Here is a 17,220-nt window from a genome sequence, read left to right as displayed (position 1 = left end):
TGCTTTTTTTTTTTCATGTATTATACACAACTTCTCATTAACTTTTTCAAGTCTAATTAAATTCCTCTCATCATTCCTGCATTTTCCCCCCTCCAGTAGCACTCCCTCCTAATTCTTCTTGTGCCATTAGTCTGGATAACATCATTAAATCTCACGTGCTTTAGAGGAGAAAAAAGGCATTTTGGAAAATGGAGGCTTGGGAGCAGCTTTTATTTTACTGTTATTTTCAAAGGAGGCTTCTTTCTGCTTTGCTAAAAATCAGTGAAACAGAAATTGGTAACGACTGGAAATGCAAATTTCCCGTGGCTGAAAGAGTTTAAACAAAGTTGAAATAATGTTATTGCTGTGGATCCTGAATTTTATAGACATTTTAGAAACAAAGTAGAGATTTTTACAATAACTTTTTCAGTTGAAAAAATAAGATGTCTCGGCTCTTGAACTCAGTGATCTTACATCTAAATTATCTTCCTGGTGGCCCCTCGCTGACCTTAAGGAGCCATTTCCAGAGGGTGTGTAATTAATGACACCTCTTGAACAATCCTTGTAATTAATGACACCTCTTGAACAATCCTTGTAATTAATGACACCTCTTGAACAATCCTTTGCTGCTTGTGTTTTTGGGATTCACTTCCATGGGAAAATGTTTTTAGTCCTTCTTTGCAACTCCCACCTTTCTCTGCCTCTTCACAACTTGCCACTGCTTTGTTCCTCCCTGCTTCCCTCTGGGATGGCCTGCAGGGATTATTTAGTGGTGCCATCAGTAGGATTCATGGCCGGGCTTGGCGAACGAAGATTTGGGAAGGGCTCTACCCACTTTTGTTACAGGCACACTGGTGGCTAAAAAGGCCACGAGATAGACATGTCTGGTTGCAAAAGGCACAGCAGAAAGACTCCTTAGGTGGGAAATTCTGCAAGACACGATTCTTTCTGTGTTGTCTTTTCTCCTCCAGGGTGATCCTGCTGCGTTCTCAAAGGAGACAGCAGCGTTATAGATGGTGTGTCTCCAGGCCTCCTGATTGGAGGCCAGAGTAGACCAGTTATGATGATCAATGTGGCCAAGGCTGAGATGTTGTTTCAGGCAGTCCTTGTATCTTCTCTTTGGGGCTCCTCTCTTGCAGCAGCCGGTGGCAAGTTCACCACAGAGCACGATCTTAGGGAGGGGGTGGTTGGTCCTTCATCCTGGAGACGTGCCCTGCCCAATGCAGCTGTGTTCTCAGCAACATGGCCTCAGTGCTTGTGACTGCTGCCTGTTCTAGAACAGATGGATTGGTCACATCATCTGACCAGGGGATGTTTAGGATTGTACGGAGGCAGCGTTGATGGAAGCGTTCCAGGAGTCGCAGGTGGTGGCTGTAGATGACCCATGATTCAGATCCATATAAGAGAGTCGACAGCACTATGGCTCTGTAAACACTGATCTTGGTGCTTTTCTTCAGGTGTTTATTTCGCCAAACTCTTTTATGGAGTTTTCCAAAGCTCTCTGTGCCTTTGCTAACCTGTTGTCTATCTCCCCATCAATCTCACCGTCCGAGGAGATGAGGCTGCCTGGATAATTAAACTGCTGGACTGATTTGAGCTCTGACTGGCCAATGGTGATTTGGGGATGATGGAAGACTTCCTGAGGTGCAGGTTGATGGAGAACTTCTGTCTTCTTTAGGCTGACTTCCAGCCCAAAGAGCTCAGCAGCCTCAGCAAATCAGGATGTTAAACGCTGCAGAGCTGCTTCTGTGTGGGCGACAAGGATGGCGTCATCAGCATAAAGCAGCTCCTGGACAAGATGGTTTAAGGTCTTGGTGTGGGCCTTCAGTCACCTTAGATTGAATAGACTTCCATCAGTACGGTATTGAATGTAGATACCGTCCTGATCATCGAGGTCATTTGGAAATGAATCCCCCCCCCCCGTGGATTTATTGGGGAGACCGGATGAAACAACACCTGGACACGTTTCAGTTCGTCTTTGAGAAGTTGCTGTTTGGTCTCATTGTCCCTTCTCTGCCTCTGCCCACACACCTGGGCATTTATGGTGTGGGAATTATCTCTCTTTTTCAATTTAGAAGGACAGCATAAACTCAGGGAACAAAGAAACTCAGGGAACAAAGAAACAAGGAAGAATTTATTCAGCACGTTGGGTCTTTCTCGCCCTGAGTTTCTGGGGGAAAGACCCCTTGGGTTTAAATTCCACACATTTTATAGTTTCACAAAATCCCCACCCTTTTCAGATAATCTTAATATATTCTTTGTTTTGCCTAAAAAGGTTTCTTTTCTCTGAGAAGGGGCTTTCCCTTCTATCCAATTGGCCACTGGACATAATGGATCTTCCTTTGTTCTTTTAGCCCGAAGAGAGAAGAGAAACCTCTGCGTGCAAAATTCTCACGTGGCCTCAAAAGATTTTAATTTTTAGGAATTTTTATATTTCCCTTATCAGGCTGAAAAAGTCCCTGATACCCAGTCCCAGTCTGGGACTTGAATATTTGAATATGTAAAAAACCCAGATTTTTATTTCTCCTGATGGGAATTGCCAGCACTGCTTTATCCACGCGCTTCCAGAGCTTTTGGGTTTCCTTTCCTGGGTTTCCTGCCTGTCCTTGGACCTGGGAGCACTTGGTTTGCACCTCCCCTTCAGCCCTAAAAGCAGAGGTGAGACCGGAGCGCGAAGAGGGGCTGATGTGGGCAGGAATATTCCCAGCCCCGGGCCAAATCATTCCTGGTTTTCCTTTGGCTCTTTGTGCTCCTGGGATGAACGTGTGGGAAGTTTCAAAGAGCCTGCAGAGCATTTCCTGGAATGTCAGAGGTTGGAAAAGTCCTCCAAGGTCACCAAGTCCAACCACCAACCAGCGCCACCATGGTCACCACTGAACCGTGTCCCAAGTGCCCCATCCACATTTTTTGAACTCTTCCAAGGATAAAGACTCCACCACTTCCCTGAGCACCCTCTTCCAATGATTTACGACTTTTCTGTGAAGAAGCTGTTCCTGATTTCCAACCTAAATGTCTCCTGATGCAATCTGAGGCCCCTTTCTCTCATCCTGCATTTGCCTCCTGCCCATTCCACGCCTTATCCCAACTTTCCCATAGAAAAATCCCATCCTGCTGCTGGTGGGACCAACCCAGCCCAGCTCACAGGTGGTGGCATCTCCCCCAAAAGAGGCCTGAACTTGGAAAACACTTCCTGTTCACCTTTTTCCCCTCTTGTTCTTCCTCTCTCCGATTCCGTGTGTCCTCCTGTAACAATTCCCACACCTTGGAGCACGCTACGGATTTTTAGAGGAATATCCCAGAATAACCATATTAACAAAGCCATTTCTTGGGATGTTTTCCTAAAGGGTGCACTTAGTATTTAAAGCCATTTTGGCGTTTTTCCCCTCCTGAAGAACATCCCTTCCTGCACCTCTGGAGTTGCTCCCCCAAACCCACCCTGTGCAGGGACAGGGTGAGCTGCCCTCGGGCTCTGAGCTGTTGTTTTTTGTGGTGAAAAATTCCAGTGATTAATAGTCCATCCCAGTGATTATTATTCTTTCTTTGTTAAAAAAAAAAATATCCTTTTTCCAGTTTTAATTTCCCTGGGTTTAGCTTCCAACTGCTCCTTCTTCCCGTGCCTTTCTTCGTGAGATTAAAGCAGTTTTCACTCTTCATAAAAGTGCTTTGCATGTTTATAACATTCCCTCTCTTTTTTTTTTCCTTTTGATGAACAAGCCCAGTGATTTCTTTGAGTATCTTCAAATGAGAGCTTTTCTTTAACCTCGCTGGGGGCTCTTTCCTGCCTCTTCTCCCTTTTTTTCTCCCATGAAAACAGGAATAAAATCAGCAGCACGCATCTCTCCAGGCACCTTTCAGCAGGAATTTCTCCACTGCAGCATTCAGAGGTGAAACATTTCCATTTAATCACACTCTTGTCTCTCTCTCCTGGCAGATCCACGTGTTTTTTAGGTGTATTATTGTTCTGGGAGCTGGTTCGCTCGCTCACCATGACACAGGAGGTCGTGTAGCACCACAGTTCTATGGAAACAAGGGGGATTCAGCAAAGAATGGATTTATTTTGTGGCCTGCAGTTCAGACCTTCTTATCAGAACATTTGCTGGTTGCTCTCCAGGGTTGTTTTTTTAACCTCAGTTCCAGCAGGAGTGGGAAAACTCTGTCCTGGCAGCGTTGCAGTGTCAGAAAATCATGGAATGGTTCGGGTTGGAAGGGACCTTAGAGCCCATCTCGTTCCAAAAGCAGGGCTTTGAGGTCCCTTGCAACCCAAACACAGGCAGCAAACAGCAAGGGATTGTTCAAGAGGTGCCATTAATTACAGCCCCTTTGGAAATGGCTCGTTAGGGTCAGGGAGAGGCCGCCAGGAAGGGAATTTAGGTATGAGATCACTCAGTGACAGGGCTGTTTCTAACAGCTCCTCAGCACACAAGTTCAAGGGCCAAGGCATCGTGTTTTTCAGTTTGCAGCGTTGATTTGAATGAGCTGAGGGTGAGGCCACAGGTTTCTGTTGGGGGGGTGTCACAGCAGGGCTCCTAAATGGATTTGTGGAGTCACTGGGAGAGGTTCTCTGCATCCAATGAGCCTGAATCTCTCATTTATGGTGGCAGTGCAGCCTCTCTAGGGTTTTATTCTGATTTCCATGGTAAATGTGGTGTCTGTCTGAGCAAGTTTCCTCCCTGGCTCACAGCAATGGGGAGATTTGGTGCTTGTCCCAGTCTGGGACCTCCCCGGCCCTCGTGCTCAGCTCACTCTTGATGCTGATTCTGGAGGTGACACTGTGGCACCAACAGCTTTTAGCCTGGGCTTCCTCCTCCCCCCTTGAGTTCCTGTGCTGTCTGAACCAGCTCAGGATGAATTCCCCTCTTGGTGAGGAGTTCAGTCACTGGCAATCCCGGGATTCTGTGCACTCTGGAATTGCGGCGCAGACGGCTCCAAACCGTGACCTCGGCAGCTCTTTCCAACCTGCTCTGCTTTGACACGAGCTCTGCTGGAAAGAGGGAATTGCTGGGAAGAGGGAAAACTGCTGGAAGGAGGGAATTTCTGGGCTCACCATCCCTTGGAGCGTTCAAAAAACATGTGGATGTGGCACTTGGGGACACGAGTTAGTGATGGTTTAACGGTTGCACTTGAAGATCTTAAAGGTCTTTTCCAACCTTAAAATGCCATGATTTTTTTTTCCTATAATGAAACACGTGCAAACACCACCTCCTGCTATTTTCTGTGTATTCTCTTGGCATCTTCCTGGATATTTTACACCCAGCACAGGAGGCATTGGGGTTTTTATGATCTCGGTGTGTTGTTTTTTTAATTTGCGTTTGCTTTTGGAGACTTTTGGAGGGTGAGAAGATGTTCAAGGGGAGGGAGGGAATGTGCTGAGCGACACTGAGGTGGATAAACAAGGGGAGTGTGTGAATTATGCATATTTTTGAGCGTTCACCTTCAGGAAGCAGTCGGATTTGGGCAGAGAAGACCTTGAAGAGTAGCTCTGTGGGACTTACTTACTTTTTTATCAGCACAGTCTTCCAGGAAGATTAATTATCCCACAGAAAAGCCTCGAGGGATCTTTTTTTTTGTTCTCACTGTACAAGTTTTAGGACCAAGAAAATAACTCTCTTCCCCAGAGAGTTCTTCTTCCCCCATCCTGCTGCTGAGCTGGACAACAGGTTACCAAGGCACCCAGTGAGCAGGATTAGGCAGCCTGGAGATGGGAATGAGGACATCTTACAGCTCTCCCTGGATTTTATGACCTTCATTAAGCCCAGGGGAGCAGCTGAGCACAGAATCCATGGGCTCACACCCTGCCCAGGGCATGAACTGCAGAGCAGCAGAGCTCCTTCCACGGGGGGCTCGTGGGGAGCAGGACAGGCTGGGCAGGGGCTGGGCAGCTCAGGCAGGGCTGGGTTTAATAGTCAGGAAGCTCAAATATAACCCCCCCTAAAAAAATTAACACACAAGGAAAGGATGGATTTAGACAAGGAAGGGCTTGTGTGTGTGCAGGAATCCCAGAATCCCAGGATGGTTTGGGTGGGAAGGGGCCTTAAAGCCCACCCAGTGCCACCCCTGCCATGGGCAGGGACACATCCCACCAGCCCAGGCTGCTCCAAGCTCTGTCCAAGCTGGCCTTGGACACTTCCAGGGATCCAGGGGCTGGTCATCCCATGGCTTTGGAATCACCAGCAGGTGCAGCTGCTGCACAGGAGTTGTAAAGTCTGTGAGCTCAACTTTCCACACAAAGCCTCCAGCCCTGTGTCCTGTGCCCTGTGTGCATTCCATGTGTTCATCTGGTGTGCACACAGTTAATAAATATTCCCTTTGATTAACTGGGATTGCTTTGGAGCCTGAGCCAGGGCTGGAACTCTCACAGTGAGGAGGTGCCCAGGAAGGCAAGGGGGGTGTGTTTGAGTCCCTAGTGACAGTCCCTGCCTTTAACACTCCTAAAGCATCCCAGAATCCCAGGATCCCTGAGGCTGGAAAAGCCCTCCCAGCCCATGGATCCCCCTGTGCCCGATGCCCCCCTTGTCCCCAGCCCAGAGCACTGAGTGCCACGGCCAGGCCTTCCTGGGACACCTCCAGGGCTGGGCACTCCAAACCTCCCTGGGCAGCCCCTGCCAAGGCCTCACCACCCTTTCCAGCAGGAAATTCCTCCTCCTGTCCCACCTGAGCCTCCCCTGGGGCGATTCCACCAGATTCTCTTTAAAGGTTTATAATTTCTCTTGTTGTAGTAGAGACTCATAATTGCAAATTCCAGCTTAGACTCTGATTAATCATCAGCCCTCAACACTTCCAGCCTCTGGTTTGTGTTTGGAAGGCACTGATGGCCTGTGTTTGATCTCCCATCACTCCAGATAAAGTGGGGTTGCCCTAATGCTTCACACATAATCTGTTCCTAATTGGAAGAGCTCCTTGAGGCCTCTCCTCATCCTGGGGACACAACACTTCATCACTGCAGCTCGTTATGAGAGTGCCACCCTCAGAAATTATAATTCTCTACCTCTTTGAAAAGGAATTAGTGTTTTCTGATGTCTTCCCTGTAACAAGCACCTGCAGCCAAGTTATTCCGAGAGAATGATTTCCTCACAATTAACTGGGCAGGTTTCCCCTCTGGGAAAGAGCAGAGTTTGGTCAGAATGTTATATTGTGGTCAAAAATGAGTGGTTGTAAAGGTCAGGGTGTCCAATACCTGCAGTGGCCCAACAGTTGAGTGGGGGGTTGCAAAGATTAATAGGAAAATACATGAAGGAAGCATTAAAAAAACCCTTTGTGATTCAGACAGCTCGTTGTGTTCTGCTTCTGAGCCTTGGAGGAGCTGCCAGAGTTCAGGGGGAGTGGCAGGCAAGGAAAAGGGATCAGTTTATCCATGGCAGGGGGAGATGTGGCCCACTGAGTTCCCTCTCAAAGGCCAGCAGAGGGCTGGGTGCCTTGGGGGCCAGGCCTGGAGAGCAAACACCCCATTTTCAGTGGTTCCTCCAAAACTTGGTGGTTTGGGAACTTCACAGGTTTTTAGTGGAATCCAGATCAAAATATAAAAGGATCAGATGAAGGCACTGCTGGCAAATATGAGTCTGTCTCTGAGCAGGTGGACTAGAGACCCCCAGAGATCTCTTATTCCATCATTTTGAGGTGTCCACTTTGCCAGGAGAGAGTTCCAAGCTCAGCAGGTTAAATACAGAACCCAGCTCCTCTTGGAAGGAACAACCCATGTCAGGGTCACAATCTTTGCAAGGAATTCATTTATTCTTTGGAAGGAATAACCTGTGTCAAGGTCACAGTCTTCCCAAAGAATTCATTTATTCCTTGGAAGGAATAACCTGTGTCATGGTCACAATCTTCCCAAAGAATTCATTTATTCCTTGGAAGGAATAACCTGTGTCATGGTCACAATCCTTCCCAAAGAATTAATTGATGTTCTTGGCAGAGCTCGTATCAATGTAGTTTTTATTCTTTTATATGTTGAGATTATTTGATATAACTTGGGACAAAGATATTGATACATTCACAGTGAGAGAGATTCCAGAACAATCCTGTGCCATGTGCTCTGGGGTGGCCCTGGGACCAGATGAGCCACTGGTCACTTCCTGTGATCTTTACTGAAAACATTGATAAATTGGTGGTGATCAATACCCAGCACCAGTGAGGAGATGGAACTCCTGCTGATCCATTAGAACCAAATGGTGCCACAGGAATGTTTTGGGAGCCTGGGGGGGAAAATTCAGAGCTCAAAGTGCTGAGTCTGGTACGAACCAACTCCAAGAACATGAGGACATCTCTGTTGCATAACATCCCACAGGGAGATATCCAATATATCCACTTATTGCTCCCACATCCTTCTCCGTGCTGTTGCTCTCAGAGGCAGCATTATCCTGGTTTTTTTCACCTCCATGGCTTTCCATCCTCATGGTCCTGCCTTCCAGTCACGTTTGATGGTGTGATTTCCCTTTGTGCTTCCCTTGTGTTGGTGCCAGTGGTTCCTGAGTTGTTTTTTCCCTGCTCTTCCCTCCTCCCTTCCCTGGTTCCACCTGCACTGTGTTCCATCCACTGAGACGCTTCTGATCTCGAGATCAGGGCAGGATTATTTCTGAAGGGTCAGAAAACTGATGCTTTTAAATCATATGGAAGAGAGGAAACAGCCTCAAGTCGCCCCAGGGTTGGACATTAGGAAAGATTTCTTCGTGGAAAAGGTTGTCAGGCACTGGGATGGACTTCCCAGGGCAGTGGTGGAGTCCCCATCCCTGGAAGTCTTCAAAGACCACGTGGATGTGGCACTTGAGGACATGGGGGTGGTTGGACTCCATGACCTGGGAGGTATTTTCCAAACTCAAGGATTCTGTGATTTCATTCATTTAAGTTTTAGAAACGGTGCATTTTTGCACTTTTTTGTGTAGTTTGTCCAGAGGAATCTCACAGGCCGTGAAAATCACTGGCTGAGCCACAATTCCAACCAGGAATGGGATGGAAGAGCCTGTGAGAGTAAACAGGGCCCTGAATTAGAAGAGGGTTCAGGAGCTGTGGAGCACCAAGGGATGAGAAAAGAGCGTTTAAGAAAATGGTGTGAATTTTCCTTTCATACCTCGGAATAACTTTGTTTCACTCAGCAGAACAAACAAGGCAGAGCCTTTGCTGGAGGGGAGGGAGCCACGGGAGAGATTCCACAGTAAATCAACATTTACCTCCCTGAGTCACACTGAGGATTCCGTGGCCCTGAGGCCCTTTGAACAAATAGCTGGGAAGGAGCACCAAGGGGCTGGGAGGAGTTTTACAAACCTTCTCCTTGCTTTTAATGTCTCTGTACACGGAGCCAAGAGGGACATTCCAAGGGGGGACGTGTGTTTTTGCTGCTAATTTTGGTGTTCAGCAGCTCAGGGGGGTGTAAAAAGTCCTGCAGGTTGTTGTGGTGGCTTTTGTCAATTGTTAAATCCTCCCATGGATCTTTTTCTGGCCAGGATACTGAGTGAGGATGAATGATGGGGCTTTGAGGTCCCTTCCAAGCCAAACTCTTCTGGGATTCTGTGAGGTTTTTGTAGCTTTTAGGCTTTTCAAGCTGTCCCCCACCTCAAAAGGGAAGGGAGCACCCAGCATTCATGGATTGGAAAAGGAGCTACAAAAGTGAGAGGGTGCAGAAAAGCTTACAAAGTTTTATTGGTAAATGACAGACTCGGGGTGGAAATTGGTGTAAATTAGTTCCTGATCTTCTGGTGCCTGGGGTTTGAGTGAGGAGGAGGGGGAGTTGAGAGAGAGAAAAAAAGGAAGGAAGGGTGATCCTCAGTCCTGGCTCCAGCACAGATCCGGCTGAAGGGGTGTCCTGAGTCCTGGGATTCATGGGAACACCTTTTTGGAGATAAATTTCCCCACCCTGGAGATCACTTTCTTCATTTCTATGCAACTTAATTCTCATGCTCAGCCTGTTCTCCCAGACCCTTCTGGAGATGGGTCAGAGGATTTGGGGTCTTGGGTGCCCCTGATCCCCCCGTGGTCCATTCCCACTTCTCCAGCTCATCTGTGCTGATCTCCAGGAGCCAGAACAAGGATGTTTGTCCCAGAAAGTGCTGCCCTCCCTCCATGTGGCCCCTTCTCCAGCCACATCCTGCTCTTCCTCACTGGGTGTTATTCCCAACAATCCTTGGGTGTCTCCATGGGACAGACACGTGAACTCTGATCTCCTGGGCTCCTCCACACCTCCCCTGTTGGTGTCTTCAGTTAAAGTCCATCTCTTCTGCTGCCCTGGACCAGCTGCCTTTTGTTCCCTCTGTCCCAAAGGGAAGGAGATCCTTGGAGTGGAGTGGTCTTGTTCCCAGCTGGGAATGGGAAGGGGATTAATGCTGCTGTTTCTGAGCTGCTCCTGGGTTTTGCTTGGAGAGGAGCAGATGTGCTCATTTAGTGGGAAGTGATTGTCCTTAGCAGGGAAACAAGTTCTGCACAAGGTCTACAAATAAAATATTGGTTTAACTCAGCAGGAGCACAGGTGACCTAAAGCAATTGATTGAGGGGAATTTGGATTTATTAATTGATAGATTTTGGGTTCCAGGGAGACCTGAGAGCCCCTTGCAGGGCCTAAAGGGGCTCCAGGAGAGCTGGAGAGGGACTGGGGACAAGGGACAGGACACAGGGAATGGCTTCCCACTGCCAGAGGGCAGGGAGAGATGGGAGATTGGGAAGGAATTGCTGGCTGGGAGGGTGGGGAGGCCCTGGCCCAGGTTGCCCAGAGAAGCTGTGGCTGCCCCTGGATCCCTGGGAGTGTCCAAGGCCAGGTTGGAGCCACCTGGGCTGGTGGAAGGTGTCCCTGCCCATGGCAGGGGTGGCACTGGATGGGCTTTGAGGTCCCTTCCAGCCCAAACCACTCAGGGATTTTATCATTAACTCATAGAATAAGTAAAAAAATAGAGTTTGCAATACTGGATAAATTTTAAAGCCTGATCAAGGTTTAATATGCAAATGAACAAAAGGGTCATGGGTGGGTGACCTGCAAAAATAGTGATAAAATCTGCTAAAAGGAGTGACTTTCTTGCCAGAGAGCCCCTGAGCGTGAGCTGGAGTCAGAACTTGGGCTCTCTGCAGGAGTGCAGGATAAATGGGATGTGTTGTGCTCCAGAACTGCCCAGACTGGATGATCTACTGTCTGTTCTGGGCTTCAAATTGGTCTGTAATTCTTTGGCCAGTGGCTGTGGCAAAGCTACACGACAACGAGCGGGACCTGCCATGAATCTCCCCGGGAGAAAGAGTTGCCAGGTCGTTCATCTTCCCCTTGCCAGCGCCCTGACAGGTCCCTGGCAGGCCCTGGCAACGCTTACCTGCTTTTAATTAGAGTTCTGCAAGATTTACATCAGTGCTCCAGCCCCTGCCCCACCATATCCCACTGCAGAAAGACATTCTGCCCGCCCAGCTGGCAGGGGATGGAGATTTTTCCAAGGAATAACTGATTCTCGGGAGCACATCAAGGACGAGGGCTTGAATCCAGCCCAGAGGAGTGGGGTGGGAAGTCCCAAACTCTAATTCCTTCTGGGTAATTGTCAGTCCATGGTCGCTGCACAAAAATCGACTTTTAGGAGTATTTTTCCATTATTTTGTGGAAGAGTTGGGATATCTTTTATTTTCAGGAGCTGCAGGCTCTGCCCATCAGAAGTTCTTCAGTGAATACCTGACATTAAAATGCTGCACCTTAAAACTGGGAAGGGCTGGAGGTATTTTTAAATAACAGTGATGGACAAGCCACCATATATTACAAAGTACAATGTACCTTTTGCATCAGGATCCATGAAGGAAAACTACCCAAGTTCCTGGTTTTTAGTACAAATTAGGCAGGCGCAGGAATATGAACACGGGAAGCAGAGTCTGGAAAAGTCAGAAACCTTGGCTGGAATTAAAGACTGGTCTTTGAGGAAATTTTTCCCTCCTGTTGCCCAGAATTCCACTGCCCAGCTGCTGTATCTGCAGACACCTGTGATGCTGTGCTGGAGGCATTTTGGGGCTTCATTTATTTATGTTTTTATTTATTTGCTTCTACCTGAACTTCCCCACTGTGTTCAGGAGCTTCAGTCCTGCTCTGCAATGCAAAATAAATCCGGGTTAATGTGTCTGCAGTGAGGTTATAAATCAAAATCCATTTAAATGACCTCCAAAGCTTCATGCAGTGCCACGGGTTTTATGTGGTTCTGGGTGGGTGGCTGGGTTGAACTTGGTCCTTTTGTTCTTAAAGAGCTGCAATAGGAAAACCATGGGAATGAGTTTAAAACCTGCAGATTTTAGATGAGTTTAAAACAGGTAGAGGGAGTGTGCTGAGTTGGTTTTGACTTTGTGCACTGTGTGATGTAATTATAGAATTACCTGATACTTCAAAAAAAATTAGGGATTGTATTTTCCAGTGACTGGTGAGGACCAAGGCTGGTATTTATCACTCAGGCCCTAATTCCCATTTTTAACTCACAGAATCCCAGAATGGTTTGGGAGGGACCTTAAAGCCCACCCAGTGCCCCCCCTGCCATGGGCAGGGACACCTTCAACCAGCCCAGGTTGCTCCAACCTGGCCTTGGACACTCCCAGGGATCCAGGGGCAGCCACAGCTTCTCTGGGCAACCCGGGCCAGCCACGAATTCCTTCCCAAGATCCCATCTCTCCCTGCCCTCTGGCAGTGGGGAAGCCATTCCCTGTGTCCTGTCCCTCCATGCCTTGTCCCCAGTCCCTCTCCAGCTCTCCTGGAGCCCCTTTAGGCCCTGCCAGGGGCTCTCAGCTCTCCCTGGAGCCTTCTCTTCTCCAGGGGAACCCCCCCAGCTCTCCCAGCCTGGCTCCATAAAAATACCACACTGCAGGAAAAAGTGGATCTTGCCCAGTCAGCTGCAGGCTGGCAAAGAGCCCCTCCTGATTTTTGGAGCAGGGATTCAGCCCCTGCATCAGAATCCAGGAGTGCAGCAGGTCCCGTTCCCGGCCCCATAAACGGCTTTAATGTGCTTTTTGTGATGTGTGAACACGAATATCCTTCCCCTCTGCTGGGATTCAGCTCGCAGTGACCTCTCCCCTCTCTCTGCAGGAGGAATGTGAAAGCTGGCAGTGTGATTATTCCTGCCCCGGGCACATTCCCTGTTTTCCTCCACGGTGTCCGGGTGCTGCTGCCAGGAGGGAGTGCAGCATTCCCAGCCCTCTGCTCCCCTGTGCCAACAGCAGTAAGTCAGCCTGGTTTCTTTATTTCTTTATTTCTCTTTTTTAAGGATGAAATCATTAAGATGAGTAGCAGTAAGAGAGGTTGTGGAATCCCCTGGATCCCTGGAAGTGTCCAAGGCCAGGTTGGAGCAGCCTGGGCTGGTGGAAGGTGTCCCTGCCCATGGCAGGGGTGGCACTGGGTGGGCTTTAAGGTCCCTTCCCACCCAAACCATCCTGGGATTCTGGGACTCCTGCACACACACAAACCCTCCCTTGTCTAAATCCATCCTTTCCTTGTGTGTTAATTTTTTTTTTTTGTGGGCCTTGATATTTGAGATATTTGACTATTAAACCCAGTCCTGCCTGAGCTGCCCAGCCCCTGCCCAGCCTGTCCTGCTCCCCACGAGCCCCCCGTGGAAGGAGCTCTGTTGCTCTGCAGTTCATGCTCTGGGCAGGGTGTGAGCCCATGGATTCTGTGCTCAGCTGCTCCCCTGGGCTTAATGAAGGTCAGGGAGAGCTGTAAGGTGTCCTTATTCCCATCTCCAGGCTGCCTAATCCTGCTCACTGGGTGCCTTGGTAACCTGTTGTCCAGCTCAGCAGCAGGATGGGGGAAGAAGAACTCTCTGGGGAAGAGAGTTATTTTATTGGTCCTAAAACTGGTACAGTGAGAACAAAAGAAAAAAGATCCCTCAAGTGGCACTGGATGGGCTTTGAGGTCCCTTCCCACCCAGACCATTCCATGATTCCATGATTCTGCGATCCAGTGCCAGTGATCTTGGAACCACAACCTCAAACCTTGTGTGGAAGGGAAAAAAAAAATGGTTAAAAAATGAGGAACTGGAGGTGTTTGCTCAGCACTGCAGAGCTTCAGCTTTGATTAGAGGAGTAGCTGCTGCAGGAGGTTAAGAACTCAGGATTAAAAGAACTGATGATATTTAAACCCAGTTTCTGAAGGTTCATTATCCCCGTTGAACAAGGCAGTTGTTAAATATTGGGATAAGAAGGAAACTGTTCCTGAATGGGAAGTTATTTTATCGAGGTCGCCTGAAGAATTTCTTTCTCAACAACACTGGTTTTTAACTTAGAGTTGCTTGAATGGGTGGATTTTTAGTAAGATTGTGTTTAAAAGCTTTGCCCAAAGATCTCTTGCCAAACCCACATAATTATGCAGAATTCCAGTGCAGGAATTCCAATACTTCCTTTACATTTGTTTTTATTTTAATTCAAAATATAGGAAAGTACTGAATGCAATTTCTCTAATAAAGTTTTGTCCATACCAGAGAACTCACATGATAGGCAATTAGTGAGATGTATTAGGGCATTATTTTCCCTTGACAAATGAACGGATTTTTGCACTGGATTTAGAGGATGGAAAAAATTACACCAATTAAAAACGAACCCTGAGGCTCAGCCATCAGAGCTCAAGTGTCAAAATAGAAATGTTTCCCAGGGAGCCATTCTATAACGAGGAAAAGGAGGGCTGTCCCCTCAGAAAGGGATTCCAGACAAAACTTTGGCATTTCAAGAGCCAGGAGGGTGAAAAATTATGTAATTTACGGAGTGACAGTACTGTGGTTGTGAGAAATGCGTGGAGAGGGGATTGGAGAAGAGAAATTCCGTGTTGGGAAGCACAATCTTCTCAGCCCCTGCTTTGGGTTCCTCCTCCAGCCGGAATAGCTGTGTCACAGCAGGAATTTTGTGTCTTTCCATGGAATTCAGGGTGAGCCAGGAGAGCCCTGGGTTGGAAGAGTTGAGCTGCCCCTGAGCCCCGATGGACCTGTGGGGTCTGAGGGTCTGTGGGACTGTGGGATGGGATCCTTGGGCCCTGGGAAGGGGTTTTGCTGCTCAGGGCTGGTCTCCTCTGGCAGAAGGTGGAGTCACACCATTGTTTAGGTGGGAAAAACCCTCTGAGACCATCGAGTCCAACCAGCCCCAGCACTGCCCAGGCCACCACTGACCCACGTCCCCAGTGCCACATCCACAGGGCTTGGAAATCCCTCCAGGGATGGGAATCACCCCTGCCCTGGGCAGCTGTGCCAAGGCTGGACAGCCCCTTCCAGGCAGAAATTCCTCCTCCAGTCCCACCTGAGCCTCCCCTGGCACAGCTGGAGGCCGTTCCCTCTCCTCCTGTCCCTTGTTCCCTGGGAGCAGAGCCCGACCCCCCCCGGCTCCCCCCTCCTGTCAGGGGGTTGCAGAGCCAGAAGGTCCCCCCTGAGCCTCCTTTTCTCCAGGCTGAGCCCCCCCAGCTCCCTGAAGGAGAAGGTCTCTGGAGCTGTCATGGACATTAAAGGGTGGTGAGGCCTTGGCAGGGGCTGCCCAGGGAGGTTTGGAGTGCCCAGCCCTGGAGGTGTCCCAGGAAGGCCTGGCCGTGGCACTCAGTGCTCTGGGCTGGGGGACAAGGTGGGCATCGGGCACAGGGGGATCCATGGGCTGGGAGGGCTTTGCCAGCCTCAGGGATTCTGTGCCATGCTGCAGACACCACCCTGCAGTTGCAGTGGAGCAAAACTGGGATGTGGCCTTTAAATTAAAACACTTTAAAGGTTCGGAATCCCAACGCTCTGCTCCTCGTGAGCTCCTGCACCCATTTCCATTCACATTTTCCCATGTCCATCAGTGTCAGCAGCAGGAATTTGAGGACAGGGAGGTTTTTGCAGCATTGCTGGTGCCCAGCAGTTCATCCCCACGTCCTGCTCCAGCTCCCAGCTCTGTCCCTGCCGAGGGCTGAGGTGTCTGTGGGATCCCAGCCTTGTTCCTGCTCAATGGCCCTGTAAAATCCACACACTTGGAGCCTTCACAACAGAGGTTATTTTACAGCTCTAATAAAATCCTTGGGTAATAAATTATTTACCTCAATGTTGTTACTCCGTGGTTTGAATCCACTGTTCAAAGTGGCTGATCAGTCACCCCAACAGCCTCAGTTTTTACAGCAATAATTCTCTGGGGATTCCAGCACAGACTGGGCACGGGCTGGGAGTGTCACACGGGGGCTGGACCATCCCTTTGTGCTCCTGAGCAGTTCTCATACTCCAGAAGTCATCATGGAACGGTTTGGGGTTGGAAGAGACCTTAAAGCCCATCTCATTCCAGCCCCTGCCATGGGCAGGGACACCTTCCACCAGCCCAGGTTGCTCCAGCCTGGCCTTGGACATTTCCAGGAATGTTCAGGTAAACAGGAGCACAACCAAAGAGGAAGAACAGGAGGGGTTTGTACACTACAAAGCAATTTTTACATCAGTAATGCCATTATGTTTTCTTTATTATAAATGTTACTGTCTGATGCTTTTTCACCCAACAAATATACCTCTGCACATTGAATATCTTACCCTGTTAGGCTGTGTAATTCCCATTACATATCACATGGGAATGTGAGTGCCAGATCCCACTGCACTGCACTTCTTCCACAGCTTTGACTCCTTAAAACAGGAGAAGTCAGGATAACCCCTATAAATAACCTTGCCTTCTATTCCTACATGGGGTGCTGGTGGGTGGATTTCCATCTTTGGTGGTTTTTCCTCAGGGATGGTTAATGTGGTGGCTTTGCAGGGCACTGGGCTCTGCCATTCACCCTCCTGGGCATCTGGGACAAACAGGGACTGGTGACCAGGAGGAGCCTTCCCCTTCCTTGGCAATCCCAGGAATGTCACCAAAAGCTGCCTGATGAAACCCACGTGCTGCTGATGGAACAGAATTTACAACATTGAAATCTTTTCTGGTTCAGATTTCTGAAAAACAGGTGGAAACCCCTCCCGCTCAGGAAATCCTTCCTCTGTGTCACTCTGCTTGCTGTAGGACTTTCCTGCCCTCAGAACCTGTGCAATAATCTGTGAGATCACCTCGGTGTATCCCATGGAGAACCATCTGCTCCTTTCCAAGAAACCTTGTCAGTGCAATCCCAGTGGTCCTGTTAATCCCCCACCTCGTGGCCTTTGGCAGCAACTTGTCAGGGATCACAGAATCATGGAATCATAGAGTCATGGAATCATGGAACCATAGAATCATAGAATCATGGAATCATGGAATCATGGAATCATAGAATCATAGAATCATGGAATCATAGAATCATAGAATCATGGAATCATGGAATCATAGAATCATAGAATCATGGAATCATAGAATCAT

The sequence above is a fragment of the Pseudopipra pipra genome, chromosome 6, assembly GCF_036250125.1.
Source record: "Pseudopipra pipra isolate bDixPip1 chromosome 6, bDixPip1.hap1, whole genome shotgun sequence".
Taxonomy (NCBI): Eukaryota; Metazoa; Chordata; class Aves; order Passeriformes; family Pipridae; genus Pseudopipra; species Pseudopipra pipra.
The sequence above is the reverse complement of the archived record's forward strand: the minus strand, read 5'-3'. Positions refer to the sequence as shown.